Genomic DNA, 26,970 nt, shown 5'->3' with positions numbered 1-26,970 from the left:
GTCTCACTCTGTTGGCCCAGCTGGAGTGCAGTGGCACCACCTCGGCTCACTGCAACCTCCGCCTCCCGGGTTCAAGTGATTCTCCTGCCTCAGCCAAGTAGCTGGGATAACAGGGGGCCGCCATCACACCTGGCTAATTTTTGTATTTTTAGTAGAGATGGGGTTTCACCATGTTGGCCAGACTAGCCTCGAACTCCCAACCTCAAGGGATCCACATGTCTCGGCCTCCCAGTTGCTCCCTTTTCTGGTCTCATTCCTCCCTGTCCTCTGTTTTTCCCTAGGTACAGTTGTATGGCAATCATCCTTTTCCCACAAGCCTTGCCTGTTCTGGTGTGTCTCTGTGCTTTGAAGGTGCAATTCTTCTGCTGAGAGGCCCCTTCTGCTCCCATTCATGTAACAAACTGGTCATCCTGCGTCACCCACTCTACTGTTGTAGCTATCCCTCACTAAGCTTCAGCCCCCCTACTGCATGCTCCCCCAGTACTTCACCTTACCTGTGACAGCGTGATTCCCATCACGTCACCATTAGTGGACCACATGTCTCCTTTGTCTTTTGCTTTTAATCCTCAACTCCTTCCTTGCAGACACACTGCTTTATTTATTCTTGTGCACACTTCCTGCCACCCAAGAATGGATACTTAATCATATTTGTTGAAACAAAAAACAAATTAATTCATGAGTGAATAAATTAGATGGCAAATGAATGAGTGGAGTGTACAAACAGGTAAGACCACTGGGAGTCATAAAACATGGAAAACCAGTCATTACACAGCATCACAAACCACGGAAAACCAGTCATTACACGGCATAACACTGAGCCTGAGGGTACCAGGCTTCCTGGCAAATATGCCAGGGTTCATTAGTGACCCAGACAACTATGCAGGCACACATAGTGTTCTTGGGTGAGTATCCTTTCATAAAGCAGTAAAGACAGCAACAGAACTGTTTGGGACAGAGGTCTCTGGGTGCTCATGGAAAGAGTGCATTGAACAGGCAAAAGCTGCCTTCTGACTACTTGACACTATGGCTTTGACCTGGCTTCTCCTGAACACTAGAGAAGGTGTTTCCGTGAGCTTGGATTTGAAGGGCGCTGTCTGCTTCATTAGATGAATACATCACATGGAAGGAAGGGGATTTTTCCTTTCTTTATAATTTTATAAAGGATCTTTATAATTTATAAATCTTTATAATTTTGTGAGTGTTTTACAATGAACATATGTACTTTCATGATAAGGAAAAACAATAGCAAAGTGAATCAATGCAAAGGTTTTCTTTCTGTGGAAGAGTTGACAGAGGAACATCTTTGTAAGCACATTGAGAATGTGCTATTAGAACATGTTTCTTTCTCCATATGGGCCCTGTGAGGCCATGTAGAAAAATCCAGCAATAAAAGGCAGATGTAAGCATGCCTTCTTTAAGATGCATTCATCTTGCTTCCTGGTTTTCACCAGCAGCCTGCACCAAAGAGAAGTCTCTCGGCTTATTCTCAGAGGAGGTCTACTTTGAAGCAAGGTTGGAGTCAAGAAGTAATCCTGTTGGCATGAAGAATCTAATCCCCCAAGTCTCTTTTCTTTCTCAGCCCTGCTGGCAGTAATCCCTCTTCTCTCCTTGTAGGAAGGCTGGAGAAAGACCTTTCCACAGAGACTGGGTTTTCTCTCATGGGGAATCCCAGCATCTCAACGAGACCGAAGGCTAGTTCTCCCTTCAGGTCTGTTGAATACATAGATTGACGGATTGATAGAGAGAGAAGGGGAAGTGGTCAAATCCTCTTGTAAACAAGTTATTGGCAGATCTCCGGACAAACACATGAACCATACTTGAGTTCTCAGGGAGACCATATCAATGAAATGCTTTGAGCAGGAGGTATGTGCTTGTCTAGGATTCCTTATGAAAAGCAGACTTAGAAACTAGGGATTCACGGCTCATGGCTCCCTGGAAAATGTCATGGAAGTTATGTAACTATCTAAGTATAAAATGGGTATGTTTCATGACCAAATGCCTCTCGTTTTGTGCAAGAAATGTAGCTCTATATTATATTGCACTATTTCATATGTTAATTTGGGCCACAGGGAGTCCTGAGGTGACAGGAAAGGACTCAGGGTATCAAAGCTGGGGCCCCCACTGCTGGGCTGTGCCTTGTGATTGCTTTTACCCTCACAATTATTTGTTAAGCTTGATATACAGAGACACTGCAGATGCATGGCAGTCCCTTGACAAGCCAACCCTTTGTGCCACCTCAAGTCATCAAAGAGTAACTTAGCATGGTGCTTATATTAAATTCTCACAAAATAAACATTATAAAAGGGGTTGATCCCCCAAATCAAAACATAACCCAATATTATCTTTATAAAATTAAAGAGACTTTCCAAATATTATGGTCTGGGCTTTTCCAATAACAGATGTGGTAAAGGTAAATGTCTCCATTGAGCATTTCATTCTGTTTTCTACATAAATGTCCATTTAACCAGGTCTATTTATAGTGGTGCCTAAAGGTCTGAGAAAATGCTGATTTATTCATGCAACATACATGAATTTAGATAAATGAGATACATTTAAGAGATACATTTAATTTCATCTAATCAATTGTTATAAGGTTAGTTTTAAGCTTTTTATTGAAATATTAACTTCTTAATAAAAGTTTCTTTTTCTTCATTCAAAATAATTAACACTTAAGCTAATAAAAAATGACAGCCTGGAACTCAGATCTGAGAGAAGTGATAATAAGGTTGCAGTTGGCCAGTGTCTCCTGTGTGCAGGGAGTAGGAGCACAGAAGAGGTAGAAAATGTTCCTCTGCTCCTTCCTTGGCCCCATGTTTCCAAAAGCTGGGCCCCATTGCAGCTCTAGAGATGATGCACCAGAATGTTCTTCCAGGTGTGAAACACCAAAGGAGGCCAAGGAATGCTGGAAGGAGAGGAATCTCAGAAGGTGGCACATCCGAGTCACAGGTAGCCGGTCATGGCAGCGACTGGGGCCGGGCCTGTCTGTATACGTGAAGCTGTGGGACCTCAAGGCAGCTCTGGGCCAAGCAAGCTGTGGTGCCCTGGGGAAGCCGGCCGTTTTTCCACTGTGCCCTGAGACTCCCAGCCAGGCCCTTGGCGTGGCCTATGGCAGGATCTGCCAGGCATCTTTGGACACTGTCGGCCCTGGGGGTGGCTCAGCCCTTCAGTGCGGGCACTTGCTTTGCACAGTTTTCCCGAGGGCTTGCTGCATCCACATGCTGCTACAGCTGTGGTTTCCTGTAGGGCTTATGTAGGGTGGATTGCAACTCAGCACCGAATTACAGTCTACAGCCTGAAAGGAGCCTAGGAGAGTTAGGATAAGGTCTTGCAAAGATGTGTTCATTTTCTTGTTTTCATCCCATTTTCAGATTTTAAAACCTCTGGAAGGCTGGATGCAGTGGCTCATGCCTGCAATCCTACTGCTTTGGGAGGTCAAGGTGGGAAGATTGCTTGAGGCCAGGAGTTCCAGACCAGCCTGGACAACATAGTGAGATCCTGTCTCCACCAAAAAAATAAAAAATAATAAAAAAAAAATAAATAGCTGGGTGTGGTGGTGTTCACCTGTAGTTCCAGCTACTCGGGAGGCTGAGGCAGGAGGGTCGCTTGAGCCCAGGAGTTCAAAATTGTGCTGAGTCATGATCTGCACTCCAGCCTGGACAACAGAACAAGACCATGTCTCAAAAACACACACAAAAAAGGAAAATAAAAGCAAAAACAAAACTACACAAGCAAGACAATGACAGTATATGTAGCGCAAACTGAAAACCTTTGCAACAAACAACGCACAGGAAATGGGCAGCTTGAGTGGGCTGGGTGTCAATCATGGCTCTCCTCTTTTCATCATCAACAAAAATAGATTCACAAAATTCCCATCCCGCTGTGTTAGCTGACAGCCCAGAGCACACAGCTGGGTAATTTGTGATGGTCTTCAAGCCATCAGCTTGAATTAGCCAAGTTCTTTCATAAGTCTTATATTAATTTAAGATTTTTAGAAGACTAAACAGGATCCGGATTTGTTGACAAGTAAGAAATGCAGCAAAATCCTGAAGGCATAACATGTGGGGTCCTGTTTTGTTTCAATGAATGTTTCCCCTCTTGCTTTTCTATCTTATACATTTAATATGATAATTTCTAAACCCGTCAGAGTATTCTGAGATAACATCAGTCCAGCTATATACTAATTTCCTGTTCCAGTGGCTGTCAGCTTACATAGAGCAAAGAATACTGAAGGTAGAACTGGTTTTAGTCTATAACTGTCCTGGGCTGTATTATAAGCCATTATGTTCATGTTCACTCTCTCATGACCACTAGGCTGGCACAGAGTAGGACCTCATGTATTTCTGTTGAATGGATGAATGAATGAACACAACTGAAGGTCCCCGTGGCTTTGGAGGACACAGATAATATTCTCAAGGCCTCTATCTTGCCACCAATTCTTAGCCTTCACTGTCGATTTTTGTGGATACTCAAATATATGATCATGCCCATATATCAGGTAAAGCTTTCCAAAATGACAGTGCTCCCTTGACTACACCAACCTAAAACTTCACTGAAAAGCTACTTTATGATCATGTTACAAGTAGTATGAGCTAGAAAGTTTCACTCAAAGGGATAAATGCCCCAAAATGAAAATAATTCTCACATACTAATCAACTCTGAACAGTGGGTAGACTATCTCATGAATTTTTTTAATTACCATGTTCTGCTTATATTCCACCCAAAAATAACTTCTCTTTAGCTGAAAAAGAAGTCACTGGAGGCTGGCATGAGAATTTAAATGCTTAGATTAAAATTTAAAGGCAGTTTCAAGCATCCATTATTGAAAAGGTTCTGTTTCAGGGTGGTTGTCCGAAGTCTATTAACAGAGATTTTGAGGCTATTGGTTTTTAAATTTTTACATTTGCTGCAATATACTAACCTATCCTCCCTTAGAAGTAATTGAGTCCATTTGGAGCTACGTATATTGTCACTGCAGGGGTTCCTCGGTGATAATCTCTCTCAACCCTCTTGTTTCACTGTGACGTTCCTGCAGCCCCTCAACTGCAGGTCACAATACGAACCCCACACTTTTACTCTACTGCACATTGTCCTAGCTAGTTTTAGTCTGTAACTGTCCTGAGCTGTATTATAAGCCATTAAGAAAGTTTAATTAAGTGGTTTTTGCTTCTCACATCAATTTCATTACAACACCATATGATTTTTATTCATTTTGATAATGAATCTACATTGATAATAAAGAGATCTAGAAATGCATTGACTGAGAGATTAGTATATCCAATTTGCTATAAACGTCTTAAATAATTTATACACAATTACTTTACATGCATGATTTGTAATCTCCTTTGATGAGAGACTTGAATAAGCTTGTGTGTTGCTGTTCTACTCTTTAACAAGGAGGGCATGGTAGTTCTTGCCTCCACCTCTGCAGGGAATGCTTCATAAAACTGCACACCATAGAGACAGAAATAGGTGAATTTCCGTCTGCAGCACTACAACAGAGTAAGCCTCTCTGACCTTCAAGATAGAGGTGTGGCCACCCGAGGAAACTGGGGCAGGACAGGGATCAGTGCCTCCCCTGGCCTCTCTCTCGCCTCTTCCCACTTGAACCCATAGGAGACCCAGCAAAAATGGAATCAGGTTCAAACAGTTCCGAAATACTTATTCAGACAAATTACACTAGAGCATACCTGACCTGTTAAATCAGTACCATATTATGTGCTTCTGCTGAATGTTTCAGATTACAGGTTATGTTAAAAACAAACTAAATATACAAACTTTTTACCTTCCTATGTTGAAACTATGTTTTCATCATTTAAAAAAATGCAATGTAGCTTTATTTCTTTAAAAAACAATGGTAGGATTCCTTATTAAGGGTGATGTAACTGCTTCCTGATTATTATTAAAGAAGGGCATTAGGACTTAGAGCAGTAACTATTAATATTTTATACCCTGTGCTGCAGCCAGAGAGAATTGCATGGTCAGGAATCCACCACTGGCTAATAATATTAGCAAATCTTGATTAAACAAACTAGTAGGTGCTGGCACTTTATATACATGGTTCCATTATCTTTTGTAACAAATATATAAGATCATCATTAGTAGGTCCTTTCACACACACACACACACACACACACACAAAGAATGGGCCTCAAAGAATTTCATTTGTCCGTTGACATCTCATGGGACAAACACTGCTCTGACCAATTCTAACCCCAGATGGACCGGAGCCCAGAATTTGAGGTTTTGGCCAAGCATTATATTCTCTCACCATTGAGCATGAGACGTGGGTCTTTCTATGGGATTGCTCTTCTTCTGATCTTAGCAAGAGTTGCTAAGAACAGGTGGGCCTGAGGTTTGGTTGTGCTAGAAATTGAAAAACATCACTGGGCACCTGTTGTGAGCTAGGGGCTTTAATACCAGAGTGAAAGAATAAGCTTCAAAACACAAACAACTAGAAGACAATAATGATGCATGTTGTAAAAGAAGTATAAAGCACTCTGGGGGTTCCCAGAAGGGAGAAGATTGGGGTAGAGATGAAAAGAAATGCTGCTACTTGGAGTGAGCTAAGGGGGGCAGATGGGGGAGGGCATTAATCATAAAGGGAAAATCAAACACAAAGTATGTTCAGAGAGAAAATAACTTGGCTTGCAAAGAGGAACAAAGAAGTCCAGAACATAGGAATCCCTCATTATAAAATTAATTTAAAAATACAGACATTAGAAAGAAAGATTCAAAACTGCTAAGATTATAGATTTCATTATCATCTAATTATGTTGAATAAACAGCAATTTTTAACATTATTACCATAGCCTCATGAACACATCTTCAGAGATCAATATTACCATAGTCGTGAACAAAATTGTTTTAATTAAGGAAACAGTAACTTTTAAGAAGGGGTCAAAGTATTACTTATTTATGAGACAAGTGCTCTACAGAATGACATTGTTATTTTTACTTTATCTCAAGATACAAAGTGTTATTGTCTCTGAATGCAGAATGTGTTGTGGGTGCTGGTGGACAATGATGGCAGGACAAGGTGCTGCTCATGTCCCATGGTTTCACCTGTGGTCAGTCATGCACCTCTGTATCAGCCAGCTATTGCTGTATAACAACCATCCCCAACTGCAATATGTTAGAAACAGTGCTCTGTCTTTGCTCACATTATCTGTGGGTCTTCTAAGTTTCTGCTGACCTAAACTGGACTCATCAGCAATGGCTCTACCTCACATAGCATATCTGTGGTCCAGGTCTACCCCATACATCTGACCTCAAAGCCAAGGCTGTAGGGACAGCAGCTACTCTTGGGAAGTTCTTCTCTAGGCAATGGCAAAGATTTGAGATAGTGAAAGGATGCAATCAACCAAAACAGGGCATTGGACAAGTCCAAAGAGAAGGGCAGGGAAATGCACTCTCTTCATGATGAGGTCATGGAAGATGTGGATACATAGAGGGGTGAAGAATTTGGGACTGTATTGCAGTCTACCACAGCCTTGAAGGTATAGATTTGAGCATAGGTTTTGTTATTTTTATCACATATGGTTAGTTTTACGGTTTTAGTTACTGTTGTTACTGACTTAAGTGTCACAAGAGATGTTTATTATTATATAAATACTCTCTTATTGTATAATTTTAAAAACTAGTGCTGTACACCAATAAGACTAAGAATTAATGTCTTTCTTGAAGCTTTATAAACTCTAACTTGTAGCTTCTCTGTCAGAATTACTTTATTGCATCAATTAGTTAATCTATTAGGACAGACATGAAGAAGCATCTAATTTGCTGCTACTGTATTTTCCTTGCATAAACCTTTAAGTTTAAGGGTATCTACTTTTTCTGAGGTTACAAAATTGTCAATGTTCCCACACTGCCAGGAAGAGGTTTTTTTGCAATTATAAGACTGGGATCCCACAGGCCATGAGGCACTGGCCACTGTTTCTGGGCAGTCTTTGCTGATAGAATTTTTAGATCTGAAGAAGAGTCCCACTTTTATAATTGTAGGCTTGTTACAGCTAATTAAATGTGATTTCTGGCATGATTAAAATTACATTCTTATAGTTAGAAGAAAAATTCTTACCGACTTCATGGAAAGAACATCATAAAACAACCATTAAATGTAAAGGAATTTAGTCCTTAATTGGTGTCCCCATTTTTTAAAAAGGTTTTTAGACAGGTCTATATATGCACTTATTTTCTATTGGAATCATTATACTTAAGTTTGCATATGATTTGTGAGCTTATAACCTTTATTAAGTACTTTCATAAGATTTTTTCTCAATTCTGAGGGATTAGTGGGAACAAGATACTGTTTAAAGAATGTTTCATTTTAGTTTGTACAACGATTGTCTTTTTAAATTGAGTGTTAGAGATAGATTAAGAAGAAAGAAGAGGATTTCTCATGTGCTCATTAAAAATGGAACTTTAATCAAAATTAAATCTGTTCTTTTTGTCCACTTGTCTGTAATTTTTAAATAATGTTGGGTTAACCAGATAACTTTCACAATATCAGCTTTCTCGGTGAACTCTGCATCCTTGAGTCGAGTCACTGTGGTAGTAATGGTCAGGAGAACCTTGTTTAGGCATTTAGGACTGTTCTCTTGCTGTTTCTTCAGAACACTGCATGGCCGCTAGTTCACAGATAGCTCAGGCCTTTAGGGAAATGTAAGGGCAACAATAAGCACCAGTTGACAAGGCTCATTGAGGTTGGACAACTCTGCTAAACTGATTATGACAAACAATATCAAAATGGGAGAGATTGGGGTCCTTTTTTAAAGTGCATATGTAATCAACTAGTAAGGATTCAATCTAAGGCAAAGCTAAGATGATGAATCTATTGAGGTTTGTAAGGGCATTGACTCAGCTCCAGAATATTTTAATTTATCCCATCAATATGCAGTCTGGCAGCCAACAAGAGACAAGTGCATGTAGGTATCCAAACTGCAAAACTCACAATGGCTGAAATATCTTCATCTTAATTTAGGTATCAACTTGGTTGGATTAAGGAGAACCTAAAGAAGTGGTAAAGCCTTACTTCTGGTATGTCTGTGAGTGAGTTTCCAGAGGAGATGGGCCTGTGAGTCTGGGAACTAAATGGGGAAGCTCCATCCTCCATGCTAGCAGACATCATTCAATCAGCTGGAGGCCTGGATCCAACAAAGAAGCAGAGAAAAGGCAAATTCCCCTCTCTCTCCTGGAGCTGGAACACTCTTCTTCCCCTGTCTTTGGGCATCAGAACTCCACGCTCTCCAGCCTTTGGACTCCGGGACTTGGGCCAGCACCCCCATGTCCCCACCATATTCTCAGGCCTTTGGCCTTGAACTGAGAATTATACCGTTGGCTTCCCTAGTTCTGAGGCCTTGTGAGACTTGCACTGAGTCACACTACTGGCATCCCTAGGTCTCCAGCTTTCAGATGGCCTGTTGGTAGACTTCTCAGCCTCCGTAATTGCATTAGCCAATTCCCTTAGTAACCCCTCTCATCTCTCTCTCTGTCTGTCTATCTATCTATCTATCTATCTATCTATCTATCTATCTATCTATCTATCATCTATCTATCTATCTACCTACCTACCTATTTATCATCTACCTATCTAATGATCTATCATCTATCATCTATTTATCAATCATCTATCATCTATCATCTGTCTATCATCTATCACCTATCTATTTATTACCTATCTATTTTCTATCTATCTATTGAGAGACACAGTATGTGTGTATATATATAAATATATATATGCATATGTATATGTGTGTGTGTATATATATATATATGTATATATATATATATATCTCCTATTGGTTCTGTCTCTCTGGAGAACCCTGACTGATACAATGATGTTTTTATTTATTCCTAGTTGCCCTAGGGAGTAGATTTCACTTTTTTGATTTGCCTGTTCTCGTATTGTTGGTTCAATAGACAGTAGAGCTCCAACAATTGAGTGTAGCTAACTTAAACTTTGGAAAATTGCAAGCCAACCCAATTATTTCTAGCATTTCTCTTCTTATGAAGTAAAGCAGTGCACCTGTTATGGGACGCAGCTACCATTAGGCAAGCTCGTAAGATATTTTAAGTAAAAAAGAAATCATAAAAGCTTTATTATTCCAAATTGGAATAAAAATTTGAAACAGAAGACAATAAATAAGCTGAAATCATAAATATTTAAACACAAGAATTTACTATAGTCTGAGTCTGAAGTGAAAGCACAAACGCAGAGTAACAGCAGGCAAGAATTACACAATTATCCAGAGATTTTAGTGTTTTTCAAATAACTTTTGTTCAAAGATATTTCATGAGAAAAACAAAAAGCAAAACAGCTAACGGGATAGTGTAGTGATTGTAAGAAACTCTGCTATATAGGTACAGAATAACTTTTTACTATTTCCTGTAAAGAGCAGAATGTATATTCATATGCCAAAAGGTCAATTTGGAAAAGCCACATTTGAGATTTTCTGTTTTATACCGTTCATGTAATAATTGTCAGACAAGTTTTTGCAAATCTTTTTCTCATTTCTAAGTTATACTCATTAACATTCAGCAAACTTGGTCAAAATTTTAACACGTTTTATTGCTCCTTTCAAGTTGTTCATTTTGGGGGTAGCATAAACCAAAACTCACATCCTTTCTGATTTTCCACACTTATTTTCACTCTCAAATGTTTTTTCTTACTTTCGTTCTTATTCTGGCACAAGCAGACTTTTATATTTTAAGACAAAATTATGTTGATTTCCCCTTGCTAGACAAACACAAAAGCACTCAAGTTTCTCTATAAATATCCCCTACAGTCTCATTTTATTATCTGTAGCTTTCTCCATAGTTTACAAGAACAAATTCTCTTTAAAAGATAATCGTTGTTACAATTCAATTTATTTTAACAAAATGTTCACATATAATTTGAAATATCTTGTGGACAGAAAGACAGCACGATTGAGCTACAAAAATATAGTCTAAGAGGCTGAGCATGGTGACTAATGCCTGTAATCCCAGTACTTTGGGAGGCCAAGATGGGCGGATCACCTGCGGTCAGGAGTTCGAGACCAGCCTGGCCAACATGGGGAAACCCCATCTCTACTAAAAATACACAAATTGGCCAGGTATGGTGGCACATGCCTGTAGTCCCAGCTACTCGGGAGGCTGAGGCAGAAGAATTGCTTGAACCTGGGAGGTGGAGATTGCAGTGAGCCGAGATGGCGCCATTGTACTCCATCCTGGAGTAACAGAGTGAGACTCCATCTCAAAAAAAAAAAAAAAAAAAAAGTCTAAGGAATTTAAAAGTATAAATTATTGGGATTTCAATAAGAATAAACTAGGCTTGCATAAACTAGAATACTTTGGTGACATTATGTTTTATACGCTGATAAAATAGAAGGAAACTATTAAACAATATTGAAGCTGAAATTTTTAAACCAGTCTATTCAAGGATTCATCTTGATTAAAAACAATCCCTGAATATTTTCTACTTTTATACATTTAAAAGTTCTTCAAATTTTGCTTGCTTGTACTAAAGTTTTCTCATAGTTATTTTTCCATGTTATCAATTTCTCTTTTTAAAATTATTTTGCAACTTATTCAGCAAGATCATTAACTTAACTCATGGCTAAACGTTGTCTTTATTTTCTGATTTCAACAAGTAATCTAAATATTTTTAAAGCTGGCAATTTTAAGGCATTAGAAGTTCAACATTTTGCTTTTGCACTCTGCAAATGCTTGAAATTACTTAAATTTATATAAATGCTTAAAATTTTATCTAAAACAATCAACACAGGAATGCTGTTGAATTTAAGGAAGCTTATAACTTACCTTTTTTTTCTGAAGCTAGGAAAATATATCAATGTGTTTTCTGGGAAATGTATTTCACACAAATATAGTCAGAGAATTCAATCAAATTTTGGGCCAGCCAGGAAACTTAGGAGGTATTTATAGATACGTGTATCATTCATTATGTGCCATGTTTTTAAATACTTGTCGATCTAGACTGTAGTTTAAGTTAAAGGTGCAAATTTAGAGTTTATTCATATCGTGTTGTTAGCACTTGTGGCTCTTCCTTACAGACTGACTTGCTCATTTGTGTGTTTGCACAGGGCTTCCCTGTCTTCTTTTTAGGGAGGAGACAGATGGTCACTCATTCAGAACCCTTTGAACGTCTCAGGAAATTGCAAAGCTCCAGACATACCAGAAGCCGTCTCTCCTTCCATCACACATGTGTTCCCAGTCTGAAGGTTGTTAAATGGACTAAGGAAAACCATCCCAGGTGCCTACTCTTTGCTCTCTGAGCCACTGTCCTTCTATTTGTACATTCTCTTTCCTTTAGGGGTAAATATATATGTTTGAAGTAAATATCCTTAGAGTGTGCACAAAATGAGAGATTTTTTTGGATGGGGGTCTCACTATGTTGCCCAGGCTGGATTCAAACTTCTGGGCTCAAGTGATCCTCCCGCTTCAGGCTCTTCAGTAGCTAACTAAAATAATTCTTAGGACCAATTTACTTAAAATGGTGTGTGGCGGGGGTCGGAGGTAGGTGTGTGGAGTCAGGGAGAGTGAGAGTGAGAGAGAGATGGGCTAGCTGGCCAAAGATGCAGAGGGGGTTACAGCTGTAAGCACATCATTGTCATAACGGAGAGGGCTGTAACAAAATGTCATAATGCGGGTAGCTTATAAATAACAGAAATGTATTGCTCATAGTTTTGGAAGCTGGGAAGGCAGATTTGGTGTCTGGTGAGGACCTGTTTCCTGAGTCACAGATGGTGCCTTCTTGCTGTATTCTCACATGGTGAAGGGAACAAGCTAACTCTGTGGTGTCCATCTTATAAGAGCTCCGATACCATACATGAGGGCTCCACTCTCATGACCTAATCACCTTCCAAACGCCCCATCTCCTAAGATTATCACATTGTGAGTGAGGATTTCAACAGATGAATTTTGGGAGGATATAAACATTCAGATACAGCAGAAGGAGAAATGGGTTATTTTTATTCTTTTTTTTCCCACTTATATAATCAAAAAGAGAATTAGAAGTCTCCATTGAATCATTCTAGCCATAGGTCAAAAGGAAACACAGACCACATATTAGGGTTCATACAGCTACTCACCTTCCTAGTGGAATAGTTTTTTGGGGGGAAGATTTGAAATTACAGTGGCATGCTAAAAAAGACTGTTAAAGTGAACTAAATATGGCCTGAGAAGGGCTCTGTACTTCTATATTTGAGTCCTTGTGGAGGAACTATAACCTAACTTAATAAGCAGACAAGACTGAAACCTAACTTAGGAGTATCCACCTGTAACAATAGCTGAGTCTTGGCCAATCCTAGCAGCCATGCTTCAACCAGTCGTCATGCTGAGTGTTCAAAACAGTGGTCACAACCGTACTTCCCTTCTCCACACTTTCCTTATCTCTGTTTCTTATTTTATTTTATTATTATTATACTTTAAGTTTCAGGTTATGAGGAACCAAACCAAAGGGAACTGTATTTGCAAAACAAATTTTTGATGTTGGAGCTTTCCCAAGAAAAATTCCAAGAATATGTGGTTTATAAACTGACTAATCTCTAATTTACAGTTTTCCCACTTAGTCAAAAAGTAGTGTACTATAATCCCTTCTCCTGCCTTCTAACCTATCTATAATAATTATGATTGATATTTCAATAAATACGGTAATTTGTTTTAATTAAAAAAAACAAAAACAAAAACAACAACAAAAAACTGTGGTCAAATAAGGCAAACACTAACCTGTGACCATTCCAGCTGTTTCTGTACCTAACTTCTGATTTCTGTCGTCACTTTACTTTTTTTTTTGTCTATAAATCTTCTTCCACCACATGGCTGCACTGGAGTCTCTCTGAATCTGCTGTGATTTTGGGGGCTGCCCAATTCACAAATTGTTCATTGCTCAGTTAAACTCCTTTAAATTTAATCTGGCTGAAGTTTTTCTTTCAACAAGACAAACAGTGTAGAGGATTTTATTAATTGTTAGAAGAAGAGATAGCAGACCAGTGATGTGGGAACTGACATAAGGAAGGTGGCTGGAAATTTCATCATTCTTACAAAAAAATTCCTATGACCCAGTTGCACAAATCTCAAATGTCACAAGATACTGGAGTCCCCAAGACAAATGAGCCAAAAAGTCAAATGCACATACTCAGGTGCACATACACACACACACACACACAGACACACACGGCTCATCAGAAAATGTCAAATGGTCAGACCATAAAATCCCCCATGTGTGCCACCAACAGGGAGTAGGCGTGGCAGTGTTCAAGTCCGAATCAGGCCCAGTTTGGTCATGCACCTGACTTAGTCTGGAAATGGAATAGGAAGAGAACCAAGGAGAGAGAGAGAGGGAGGGAGAGAGGGAAACTCCCGACAGCATGTAGAACTCAAATTCGTGCTTAACAAACAAAGAAGTTAGTGAGGCTGACTTCTGCAGAGGTGCAAGTGGAATTTAGTGGGTTCCTTGATGTGCGTTTGTCTCAGCAAATCTCAGTGCAGCCTCCATTTAAAGAAGGAAGACTCAGAAAGAATCTCAGAAAAGCAACAATAAAAACATTTACCTGTAAACAGGCACAATCATTAGAAGGCTTTGCTCATTCAGTAATAATAATAAATACGAACAGACATATGAAGTACTGGAAGCGCACGCACACACACACACACACACACACACACACACACACACACACACACACAGTTACTATGGCCATATCCCCAACCCCCGCCCCCTTAAAAACATATTTTCATGGTGAAAAACACCCATGTCTTCACCAGATTATCATATCTACAGAGGTCATGACATATCTCTGTCATTACTGATGCTAAAGTCAGGGATGGAGAGATCGCAGAGGAGTGGGCAACTGTAGGAAATATGTCTGGTTTCATTTAATCTGGGGACTAGAACTGGAAGATGACTGTATTTCTCCCAGGGATGGTGTTTTTTATCCTACCTCCTACATGGGGGCTGGGCTGAGCCTACTTCTTGACAATGGCAGCAGGAAGAAGTCCCAGCTCTGCTTCCAGAGTGGGCAAACCAGGATGCAGGCAGAGCAAAGCCCTGCAGAGTGCCAGGCTGGCAGGTTCACCTTGTGCTTGTTAAAGGACGGATCAACCGGGCCAGGATAAACTCAGACTCGTCAGCTCACAGGCAGACACTACTTGACTTCTGTATTAGTCAGGGTTTTCTAAAGAGACAGAACTAAGGGAATATATATATATATATATATATATATATGGGGAGTTTATTCAGTATTAACTCAAACGATCACAAGGTCTGTATTAGGGTTCTCTAAAGAGACAGAACTAAGGGAAATATGTATATGTATGTACATGTATATATACACATATATACATATATACACATATATATTACCTTAGTTTTGTCTATATATATGTCTATATATATCTCTCTCTATATATATGTCTATATATATCTATATATGTCTATAAATACATGTCTCTCTCTACACATATATGTCTATATATATATACACATATATATATACACACACACACATATATATATATATACACACACACACACATATATATATATGGGGAGTTTATTAAGTATTAACTCACATGATCACAAGGTCCCACAACAGGACATCTGCAGGCAGAGGAGCAAGGAGAGCCAGTCCGAATTCCAAAACTGAAGAACTTGAAGTCTGATGTTTGAGGGCAGGAAGCATCCAGTACAGAGAAAGATGTAGGCTGGAGGCTAGGCCAGTCTGCCTGTTGACATTTTTCTGCCTGCTTATGTTCTAGCCACACTGGCAGCTGACTACATTGTGCCCACCTAGATTAAGGGTGGGTCTGCCTTTCCTAGCCCACTGACTTAAATGTTAATATACTTTGGCAACACTTTCACAGACACTCCCAGGACCAATATTTTGTATCCTTCAATGCGATGAAATTGACACTCAGTATTAACCATCACAATTTCCCACAAACACTGAGTTGTATCAATTCAGAAAGAATCAAAGAGTTGCCAAGTGAGAAGCTGCCAGTGGAGACAGGAATGATGTCTTCCCAAGGTCCAAGTTCACCTCCACCAAAACTGAGGGTACAGAAAAGTAGCCACAGACACCTTTGTTTAACTTGGGTCTGATAACCTACAGGTCACATTCGGCAGCTTCCAAATTAACCACCTAGGGAAGGTCTTATGATTCATAATGACATCCCGTTCCTAAGCCCAGAATCTTAAGTGAGTTTCTCAAACCTTATCCTGAGCTCCTCAAGCCGTTGATGTACTGATAAGTATGTAACCTACTGACATTGAAAAGGACCCTGATTTGTTTCTGAATCGTGAACTTTTGCCAATTGTCTTGCACATAGAACATTTTAGCCTGTATGTTGTTATCTGTAGCCAATGAGTGTAACCTCTGTATTGTACCCTTTAATGAAAACGACAACTGTGACATGAGAAGTCTCCCTCCCTCTTCCTAAACTTTCTCATAAAAGTCTCCAACTTGTAGCAAACTTTGGAATTCACCCGACTTTGTTGGTGTGTCTTCCTGAGTCAGTCCTCAAATTTGACTTCCAGTAAACTTATATCTAATTATTTCTGCCTCAACAGCCTTAATTTCGGTCAACAGGTCACACCCTCCTGGCTGGGAAGAGAAGTGACTAGATCAGCAGATCTCATAGCCCCAAGATCCCTGTAGGACAATTTCTGGTAAGGGCTAGAGTTCATACCTCACTGAGGCGGTGCTGCCTGTTTCAGATGTTATCTATTTATTTATTTTCATTGATATATAATAATTGTACATATTTATGGGATTGGTGGGATTTTTGATACATGCATAAAAAGTATAATGATCGAATCAGAGTAATTAGGATATCCATCACCTCAAATGTACTTTTTTTGTGTTGGGATGTTTCAGATGTTTAGAATGCTCAGCAGATTGTACCCTCTTCCTAAATCTATACTGATTTAAATCAACCAAGCTAACAATCAGACACTTGCTAGTTACCTTTTTTCCCCAAACCAATTACACGTGTTGATAAATTACCCCCTCCTGAAATTAGCTTATCTATGTGATATTCCATACTTCTCCATAGTTTAAAGTAGAGATTAGAAATAGTAATTTGCCAGCCCTTATGTTAAAGCAAATGACTTGGGCCTCAGTGTATTTTTGTCTTAAATTTTCAAGATGCCAAGATCTTTTCCGAGTAAGTAAATCAGGTAATTTGAAATCCCTTTATGCTTTGTGCAACACAAATATCACCTAAATCGGAGGGCTCAATATATTTGGAAAACAACATGTAGTCAGAGAAATCAGGAGTGATGACAGCATTGAGTGGATTCATTGTTTAATTCAATCAATACCATCTTCAATGGAAAAGAAAACAATCCATGTTTAAATTTAACTGATTTATGATGCTTCCCTGGCCCTAAAGAAAAAGAATGTGTGTCATTTATAGATGGTGACATCTACATCAGAGTAATTGATGTTTACAGTGTGGGGTAGCCAGGGAAGTCTGAAGACAGATTTCCCATGTATTTTCATGCAGGCTAGTATAGAAGTTGTATTAATTATGGACAAAAATGATTTTGGTAAACGCATTGCAGATCTACTAATTCATGGGTGATTACAAGGCCCAGATATTCACCCCTTTTTTTTGGACCCCAGAAGATACTGTCCTATTCCTTCTGTTGCAAAATAATATTGTCACTTATAACCTGGAAGCAAGACTGTAGCAGATGAGTGTGTAAAGGGGCTCAGTGTATGTAGTATTGTCTCCAATAGCCACTGAGACCTCTCTGATAGCCAATTATATTTTATTTCTAAACCTGTCACTTTCAGTAACAAAGAAGCCTAATGGGGTGGACCACTTAAGTGTTCACCATGTGTAGGGATTGCAGGCACCAGGTATTCATGCCTGCTCCTCCCCATGTTCACATCAGTGAATTCGGTTGAGTTTGCTGCCAGGTCCTGAGAGTGTGCTGGATCTGGGTCTACAATATATAAAGGGGGTTTCCGATTCCTCCCGTGGAGGTGCTGTTGCCTACTGGGCATCTGTGTAGGTTATTCCTACTGCAGACTTTTAGGTTACTCCCAAAGCCTCACTGGTGTTACATCCAGAAGAACATAAAACAGGGAATCATGGTCATTTTCCCATCTCACTTTTATGTGGTTAGAAAATTCCATCTAGAGGCCCGTTCCTCAGTTTCTCTTCACGACTCCAAGTTCTTCGTGTTCATGTTAATCTTTCCACTGACTGAAATTCACTGAAAAAGGGATTCCCATGGAAACACAGGGGGCCATGTCTCTACCACAGCAGAAACTGGGCTGGTGTAGAGAGGCTGAGACCCATGAAGCATCTTTGCAGGAGCTCATGAGGCCTGTGGAAGGAGGCTGCTTTGGAAGCTGGAAGGAGGCGGCCATGGTGCGAGCAAAGGGCATCTGTCAGCTATGGGCAGCTCGCGACTTGTAGCCCTGCTCAGAGCCTCCAGTGCTGAGAACCCTCCTCCTGCCATCTTTCCTTCCCTTTTATCCCCACCCCTCCATTAAAGACATCTTCAGGGCACCAACACTGAGCTGCTGAGGGCAAGCCCTGTGTTTTCAGCCCTGAATGTTTCACACCCAGCTCAGGTCACAACACAGATGAGGCTCTGGCAGTGTTTGGTGATCGAGTGAGGCACTTTCAGCCTGAAGGTGCCCTGAGGGGAGATGAACCAGGTGAAGAGAGAGAGAGGGAGGTGGGGAGAGATGAAGGGAGAGAGAGGAAGGCTGAGAGAAAGGGAGGAAGACTGAATGGGCACAAGAAGTTCTAAGATGGACACTGGCCTCCCCATGTGACACTAGGGATGGGAGGTGATCCTCAGCACCCGAGCGTGTCATGTGTCACCCGATCCTTCAATTTCCAGAACACTGAGATTCCATAGCGCATCTGAAGGCTGCTGGGAGGCTCTCCAAGAATTAAAGGCAAAGACCATAGCAGTTAGGGTCAAAAAATGCAGAAAGCTGGAGGAGGACAAACAGAAGTTTCAGCTGCCTAGTGCCCAGTGACAGCAAGGCCAGGCCACATGGCCTATGATGGAGGCAGGTGGAACTGGCAGTAGGGTGTTCTCTTCTCAGGTCAATAAAGCCCCAGCTGTTTTAATGAAAAACAAAGGAACTATTTTAGCCACTCTATTTATTTTAAAGGTTACATAAATTCCAAGGTGTTTATATAAACTGTATTACCCTAATACAATCCATATAATTTAACTGCAAAATCACTGGTTTGCGAATTTGGTGGCACACTCCAGAGCCTATGCCGTGCCTCTCACAGTATAACGTGCACACAAATGTGACCATGCAAACTCCGATTGGCCCATATCACCCCGACGACTCCTGAGATTCTGAATTTATGAGGCTCCCACAGATGCTCACTCTGACTAGCTTCTTGGCAGAGGGCTCTACAGGTTCCTAGGGTTCCCACCTGGGGTCTAATCCTGATTTCTCCACTTACCAGCTCGTGGTCTTGGACCAAGGTACTTAACTCCTCTGAGCGCAGGGTTCTCTCCTTTGTGTAAAGTGACTGATCCTGGAGGCTACATTCTGGAGTTTGTGTGAGGGATCCAGTGATTTGATACACACAAAATGTCTTGGACATTTCTTGGCCCGTGGAAGAGGTTCACAATGGTACCTGTTAGCCTTGTTCTCATTGGATGCTGTTGAAATGTATCCAGAACCATTAAGGGGGGACCTGGGGATTAGAAGGCATCAAGGCAGCCTCCCCGGCAAGCGCTCAGAGAGAGAGAGAGTCTGAAGACCACAAGCTCCCCAGTGCGGCTCAGCTCTCCTAGGCCCTGGGCATGGGTCTTCGAAACCCTGGGCTTTCTCCCAGTGCAGCGGCTAGCCACATGATTGCGTCCTCATTCATTGCTGTCCTGTGTCCAAGTTCCACATAAGCTATGGAATAAAATTACACTGAAGACTCAGACAAGTGACTCCTCAATGAGGACATTAAAGTTGCCTTCAAACTGCTGACCGCTCCTTTGGGTCTTCCTGAAGATACTTTCCAAACCGAAGACGACACCCAAACCTCTTTCATATAACTTTGAGAAGTGTACGGATCTCATCAGAAAGCCATTGATCAAACCTCCATATTCCAGACTAATTTCACAGGTGGCTAAGCTCATTATCTTATAATGATTTTTATTATAACTCTTGGAGAGTGATCTTTACCAATTTGTCTCTAAATTCTGGGAATATGTCTCTTTTTGAAGCGTATACACCAACTATCCCTGGATATGAGAAATGAAATTTTGAGTAGCTATTATGTTTCTATATATTAAAATTATATCTACAAAACTTTCTTGGAAACCTTAATAACAAGCAAAATCTATATGATGTAACCATTTCCATGTATTATTTTTACTCATGTTTCCAGGGCAGGAGCTTCACGGTATTAAAGATAGCTGTGTCCAGTGGTGGAAAAGAGGGAAGAAAGCCTTAAAGATTATCTAATTCACCTTCCCTCTTTCTACCACGGTTGAAAAATGGGAGCCCAGGTAACATAAATGACTTGTCCAAGGTTACTGGATTTAGGTCTCATTTTAATATATTTTTAAATATGTATGAAAATAATTACCTGAATCGAAATGTGGGAACGAATGGGTCTAGATGAGATTAACTTTCAAGAAATAATCTCAATAAGACATTTAATTGTATGAATTAATAATTCTAACCAGGGTAAAAAGAAGCCTGTTCTTTGTATCCAGATAATATGCAACAGAGTTGGACCATGCCACTGCCCCTTATGGTGTGGTTCAAGAACACGTGCTCTACACCCGATAGGAGTTTGGTGGGAAATGAGTACAGGAAGTGAAAGAAAGAGTTGCTGGCGATCAACAAGGCCCTCAAGGAGCCAGGGGGACATCAGGACAGCTTCCACCTCTTCCTTCTCAGCAGGACCCTCATTGTTTCATCAGGGTGGTTTCTGACCATCCCAGGAAAAAAAAAATGTCTGCAATGAAAAATGCATGTGCTACCTATCAACACAGGGCCACTGGGTTTTGGTCTTGAGTTCTAGGCACAGAGATTAAATCATCTAATAACAGTGGAGTCACTTCACAGCATCTACTTTTTTTGAGAAAGATTAACAACTGTCTTTTTTTTTTTTTTAATGGAGTCTTGCTCTGTCACCCAGGCTGGAGTGCAGTGGCATGATTGTGGCTCACTGCAACCTCTGCATTCCCAGTTCAAGCAACTCTCTCTGCCTCACCCTCCCATGTAGCTGGGATTACAGGCACCTGCCACCACGCCTGGCTAATTTTTGTATGTTTTGGTAGAGACGGGGTTTCACCATGTTGGCCAGGCTGGTCTTGAAATCCTGACCTCAGGTGATCCACCCGCCTTGGCTCCCCCAAGTGCTGTGACTACAGGTGTGAGCCACCGTGCCCAGCTGCCTGCTGTAATTTTAAAAGAAAAAGTGAGTTGGCAGAGAGTGCCCCAGTCATCTACAAAAGAGACACTCGCTACCCCGATCAACCTTCCTGTTCATCCAGGATTAAATAAGCAACAAAGTAACTTTGTCCCACTCAACAAAAAGAATGTCTTTTCCGATAGAATAAAAATCCGGTAGGAGACTTTGACCCATTTTTTATTAGAAACCAGGGAGCAATGGTGTACAGAGAGGGAATGGCTTTATTGCTGCCCAAACAAGAACACTCCCCAGAATCTTTCCTCACACCATTAGTCTAAATATTTAATATACTATGGGATTAGCTGAGAGGAATCAGAAGTTTTACTAATGTCTGGGGATGTTTTATAGTCTGCCGCAAATGAGTTCTAGAAGGTTTAATGTATGGATCTGGATAATGAAAAACAATTATAAAGAAATAGCCAAGCTGAATGTAGGCAACACGAGTAATATACAGTAATAAAATGGAAACAAGCTTGGGGTGATAAGAAACTCAAATAAGTGTCTTAGGAGAAGTCAATATAATTATAAGTTGGAGGACTCAAGATGAGTGCTTTTTGAACATTTGAAATCAGTTCAAGAAAAGGGGCATGATGGTATTTTAAGTTTTCAGAGAGCTAATTGTCATTGTTTCCGATGAAGATGAAATTTCACTAAAGTCCCTCCTTGCCCACCAAGAGGGAAAGGCCCCGTTCTGACCCCAAATGTATTAATGTCCTATTCTTGGCGTAGGCACGTTTTCTTTTAAAATTACAGAGGGCGGCCGGGCACGGTGGCTCATGCCTGCAGTCACAGCACTCGGGGGAGCCAAGGCGGGTGGATCACATGAGGTCAGGAGTTCAAGACCAGCCTGGCCAACATGGTGAAACCCCATCTCTACCAAAACATACAAAAATTAGCCAGGCAAGGTGGCAGGTGCCTGTAATCCCAGCTACACGGGAGGGTGAGGCAGAGAGAGTTTAAACCACAAATTGTGTGGTTTAAAAAGGCAGAAATGTATTATCTCCCTGGTCTGGAGCCTGAAGTCCAATCAAGGCATCAGAGGGCCTTGTTCCCCCTGAAGGATGGAGGGGAGGGTCCTTCCTTGCCTCTTCTTCATTTCCGGCCATGGCCATTGCTCTCCGGGGTTTCCTGGCTTGCAGCTGAGTCACTCCACTGTCTGACTTTATCTTCACGTTGCCATCTTACCTCTTTTCTTCTTGTCTTCTTTGTATAAGGGCAACAGTCACATTGGATTAAGGGCTCCCCTTCCTCCAGTATGACCTCATACTAACTAGTGAAAAATGCACTGACATTATTTCCAAGCAAGGCCACATTATCAGGTGCTGGGGCTTGGAGCTTCAACGTATCTTTTGGGGGGACACAACTCAACCCATAGCACCAAGGAAGAACAGTACCTCCTCTGTAATTTGAACACATGCCTTCCTTTGGGCGTAACTGCTGTTAGCTTCATGTTTTATGTTCTTTCCTGGTAACTACTGAGTATCTCTGCTTAAGGGAGGCCTATTCAAGAACTTTTTCAAGTATACACATGGCAGCAGACTGGCCACATTTGTAAGAATTTCACCGTCCCAGCAGTTCTCAGGGTCCAGGAAGCTCTCTTTGTTAGTGCATAACTGGGTCACAACCAGGAACTTAGAAATGAGAAGGCTGGGACTGGAGAACCGCACCAGGCTCCTGGTTCCTAGGAGTGACGACTTCTATTACTAGATTCCCTATGGGGTGTCTGTGTGTGCATGGACGCACGCTGGAGAGAGACAAGCAGATGTATTTAAATAAGTGACTTAAAATCTACCAGCATAGCTGAGCACACAGGGAAATCTGATTTACTGCAGGCTTACTCTTTGAAAATCAGTGATCCAGGGCATAAGTAGTATGCAAACATTTTTTATTTATCATTTTTCTCTTTTATCTCTCCAAATATTTCCACCCATCTTAACACAAGGTTTTACTAAGTCCCAGTATAGGAAATCTATGAAAAAAAAGAAACAAGAGCACTGGCTGAAGTGGATGGGGTGGCTTCCATTGCACCTCTTTTTTTCATGGATTCTCACCCAGCACAACTCGCATTGCAGCTGCAGCTGTGTGCACAGTTTGGTGCAAACTCAGACTCATCCGAAGTTAGTGGAGTGTGATGGGATGCTCAGTTTTATGTTCAGTTTTATGTGTCAGCTTGGTTAGGCTGCAATGCCCAGTGTTACGGTCAAACACTTGTCTAGATGTTGATGTAAAGGTATATTTTAGCTGTGACCAAAGGGCAGAGCTAAGAGCCTAGGTGGCAAAGTTAAGCCAAAAGCCTTAGGAGACGTGAATGAGTGAAACATGTCTAAGGACCAGGAAGGATCCTAAGCAAGGAGCATGCCCTTTTTCCAGTCTGGATTATCCTAGTGGGCCATAAATGTAATCACAAGTATCCCCATATGAGAGAGATCCAGGAAGTTTCAGCACAGAGGGAGGAAGAGGCACCGTGACCACAGAGGCGGCGGAGACGGGAATGATGTGGCCATAAGCCAAGGGTTGCCAGCAGCCACCCCAAACTGAAAAAGGCAAGGGACAGATTCTCCTCTTGAGCTTATGGAAGGGGAACAGCCCTGCTGACACCTTGATTTTGGAATACTGGCCTCCAGATATGTGTGAGAATAAATCTCTGTCATTTTAGACCATGTAATCTCTGGTGATTTGTTCTAGAAGACACACAAAACTCACAAAGAGAATGAGAATGACATGACAGGGCCCACAGAGAGATGGGCAGGCACATAGGTCTCCTCCAAGGTGCCCTGCCATGGTTAGAGCCACCCTCAGTGGGCAGCCACTCCCCTCACCACTGCACTCTCCTTGGTGCGTGGCTGCCACTTAGATGTAGGGTCTAGACCTGGGCGTTGTGCGAGTAGCTGCAGGCCTGGGGTGGACACAGCTCCCAGCCAGCCTCCATCCCACTGCACAGACAATGCAGACATCTGTCCGGGTCCCTCTGCCAGCTGAGAAAACACATGATAAGGGAAGCATTTCCTTATTTGTCAACAGGGCAGTGGCGGGTTTGACACGGCTGCCAGCTCTGCCAACTCCCACAGTGCTCCTGTTCTCCTTAGATGTGAGGCCCAGAGCAGTCTGACTGGCATGACCCTGGTGTCCCACAGCCAAGTGCCAGTGCTTAGAGCTGCGTTTTCACAAAAGCTCACAACAGTCCTAAAAGAAGAGCTTGGGGAAAGAAAACCTGACCAAGGCAAAGCCAGGAAGAGCCATTCAAGGCCCCGTCTTTCCATGATTTATGAACACAGCAAACCAGAAAAACTGGGGTATTTCCTGGGGGTTGAAAGATACTATACCCAGCCTAGAATCTGTCCCTAGACTGGGCTCAGAGACTGCAGCATCCCCTCTTCCCTGTGACCGTGGCTGACAGGGCCAGGACATGGGAGGACGCCAGCAATGGTACCGACTGCTCAAGGGTGAGGATGACAGGGTGAAGGACAAGGTGCCAGGCAGCACAGAGCAGGGAGTGCCCCCGGGCCAGGACTGTTGGAGTCTCACTGGGCTGAGAACTCCCAAATATTCTATGATTATTAGGAAATGGGAAAGAGATACACTGAATTAAGAGAACGCACAACAGAGAGGCAAATACAATAGCCGCTCATGCCACTTACCTGGATTCCAGTTCCCTCCTTCTGTGGTCTGGTGGGTGGGTGGGGTTCTGTGCTGACGGCCAACAGCAGGTGGCATTTCTGCATCCCAAGTGTATCACCTGCTCAGAGCTGGCAGAAGGTCCAGTTCTACCTGCAGCCCTCTGAAGCTCTACCCTCCCCGTTCCTGACATCCTGGAAGACCCCTGGGAGGACTGGTCTGGTCTTCCTGGCCTTCAGGCCTTTGAGAGTGGTACAGGAGACCCGAAGCGTCTCTCCATTCAGAAATGAATCTTTCAGAGTGCAGCAGCAGAGCCCCAGTGTGGAAAATGATGTCATCCGCCACCCATGTATGCCTCGCGCACCTCACTCTTCACGCATTCAGAGCTTGGGAAGTACGTGATGATCTTTCACAGTGGGGAAACCTCCTATCTCGCAACCACTCCTTGTCTTTCTATTTATTTTTAAAATTAATCTCTTGATTCACTTTATGTTTGTTTTGTCTTTATGTTCTTTTGTATTCCCATCTGTTGAATTGTCTTATCCTTAATGCCTGTGAATACCTCAGGATGCTTATTTGTGAAGGCTGCTGCTCTACCCATGAGGGTGCCTGACTCAAAATAAAAGCCACACCAGGTGGCCAAGAACAGTCATACTTTTCCAGGAAGGGGCACTACACCCCACTTGGAAATCTAGGCTTTTGCTCTCCTCATGGAGCAGGTATAGTGAATTTCACTGACATACAAAATTATCTTTTTGTTTCAGAATGAGACTCCCAGACAATATCCCCTAGAGGGTTATAGAACCGCAGCCTGAAGTAACATAGGGGATATCGGACTCATTACATTAACTGTGTTTATCCAAAATTTACATAATCATTTAGGAGCCTTGAAAACCCATTCAGGGTCGACTGACTTTGAAATATATTTCCATATTAGCAAGGTACCTAAAGAAAACCACCTCCACAGTGAAAGGTATTTGTAGGACCTAGGGCTTGAGGCAACTTTTCTAGTTTCTGTTTGGCCTGGACTTGGATTGTCCATTTTGCTTGATCTGAAAGAAAGCTGACAGTAATGGTTCCCAGTGACCTCCCAAGTACAAGACACCAACAGACTTCATTTTCCTGGGGCTTATGGTGAAGCCAGCTGTGCTGGGAGGCTTCCAAGGCCAGGTCAGGTTTGGGGGAGGCTTTCAGGTTGATGGCACCCCTGGGTGGGTTAGGGGGTTAGTGGGTGGTATTTGGGTTCCACATCTGCCGTGCCCTACGGATCCCCTCTTTCCCACCTATTTTTAGATTTGAACCTGTATCTGCTTAGTGGCAGATGTCCCAAAAACCTTTCACAATTACCTAAATAAGTATGGAACGAAGGTCTCATTTCTAACCAGTGTCAGAGGTAACTCATCTCACAAGCTCATTCTTTTCCAGTTGACTCACAAACTAAAGGCTCAAAGGTACAAGTAATGCATTTTTTTAGCTCCATCAGTGCTGTACATTGCTGTTTTATCATTCTCTAAATTCTAGTTTCCTTTTTTTTTTTGATCAGGGTGAAAGTTTATTAAAAAGCTTTAGAGCAGTAATGAAAGGAAGGAAAGTACACTTGGAAGAGGGCCGAGTGGGTGCCACGAGAGACCAAGTGCACCTCTAATTTACTTTTAAAGCAAATGAAAAACAATCTAAAGAGGAAAAAATGCTGGATTTGGTTTTGGAAAGTAACTGCAGTCTGCCATGGTCTGAGCATCTCAATGGTCAATAAAAACAAACAGAAAACCACTTAGAACAGCTGTCTTCGGCCTCCGTGGCCACTGGTAGGCAAAGCAAATTAAGCTTCACGTTCATTATAAAGCCAAAGGCTGTTTAAAGTCCCACAGGATCTTCTTGTGTTCCTGGAATGTTTGCTCCTCAGTGCCTTTGCTCACACTGGCCTGGCTGTCTGGAATCCCATTTTCTCTT

At 41.7% G+C, this 26,970-nt stretch overlaps 1 long non-coding RNA gene across 1 annotated transcript in view; it reads right to left on the bottom strand.

The window, feature by feature from the left end:
- Window positions 1-25,334, bottom strand: part of LOC129397721 (uncharacterized) — a 33,372-nt gene extending 8,038 nt beyond the window's left edge. Inside the window, exon 1 of the long non-coding RNA XR_008625306.2 lies at window positions 25,044-25,334. This is a non-coding gene — a long non-coding RNA (uncharacterized LOC129397721). The remainder of the gene's footprint in view (window positions 1-25,043) is intronic.
- Between the last annotated feature and the right edge of the window lie 1,636 nt (window positions 25,335-26,970).

This window comes from Pan paniscus, chromosome 4 (assembly GCF_029289425.2).
Source record: "Pan paniscus chromosome 4, NHGRI_mPanPan1-v2.0_pri, whole genome shotgun sequence".
Lineage (NCBI taxonomy): Eukaryota > Metazoa > Chordata > Mammalia > Primates > Hominidae > Pan > Pan paniscus.
This window is presented reverse-complemented; position numbering and strand designations above follow the sequence as displayed.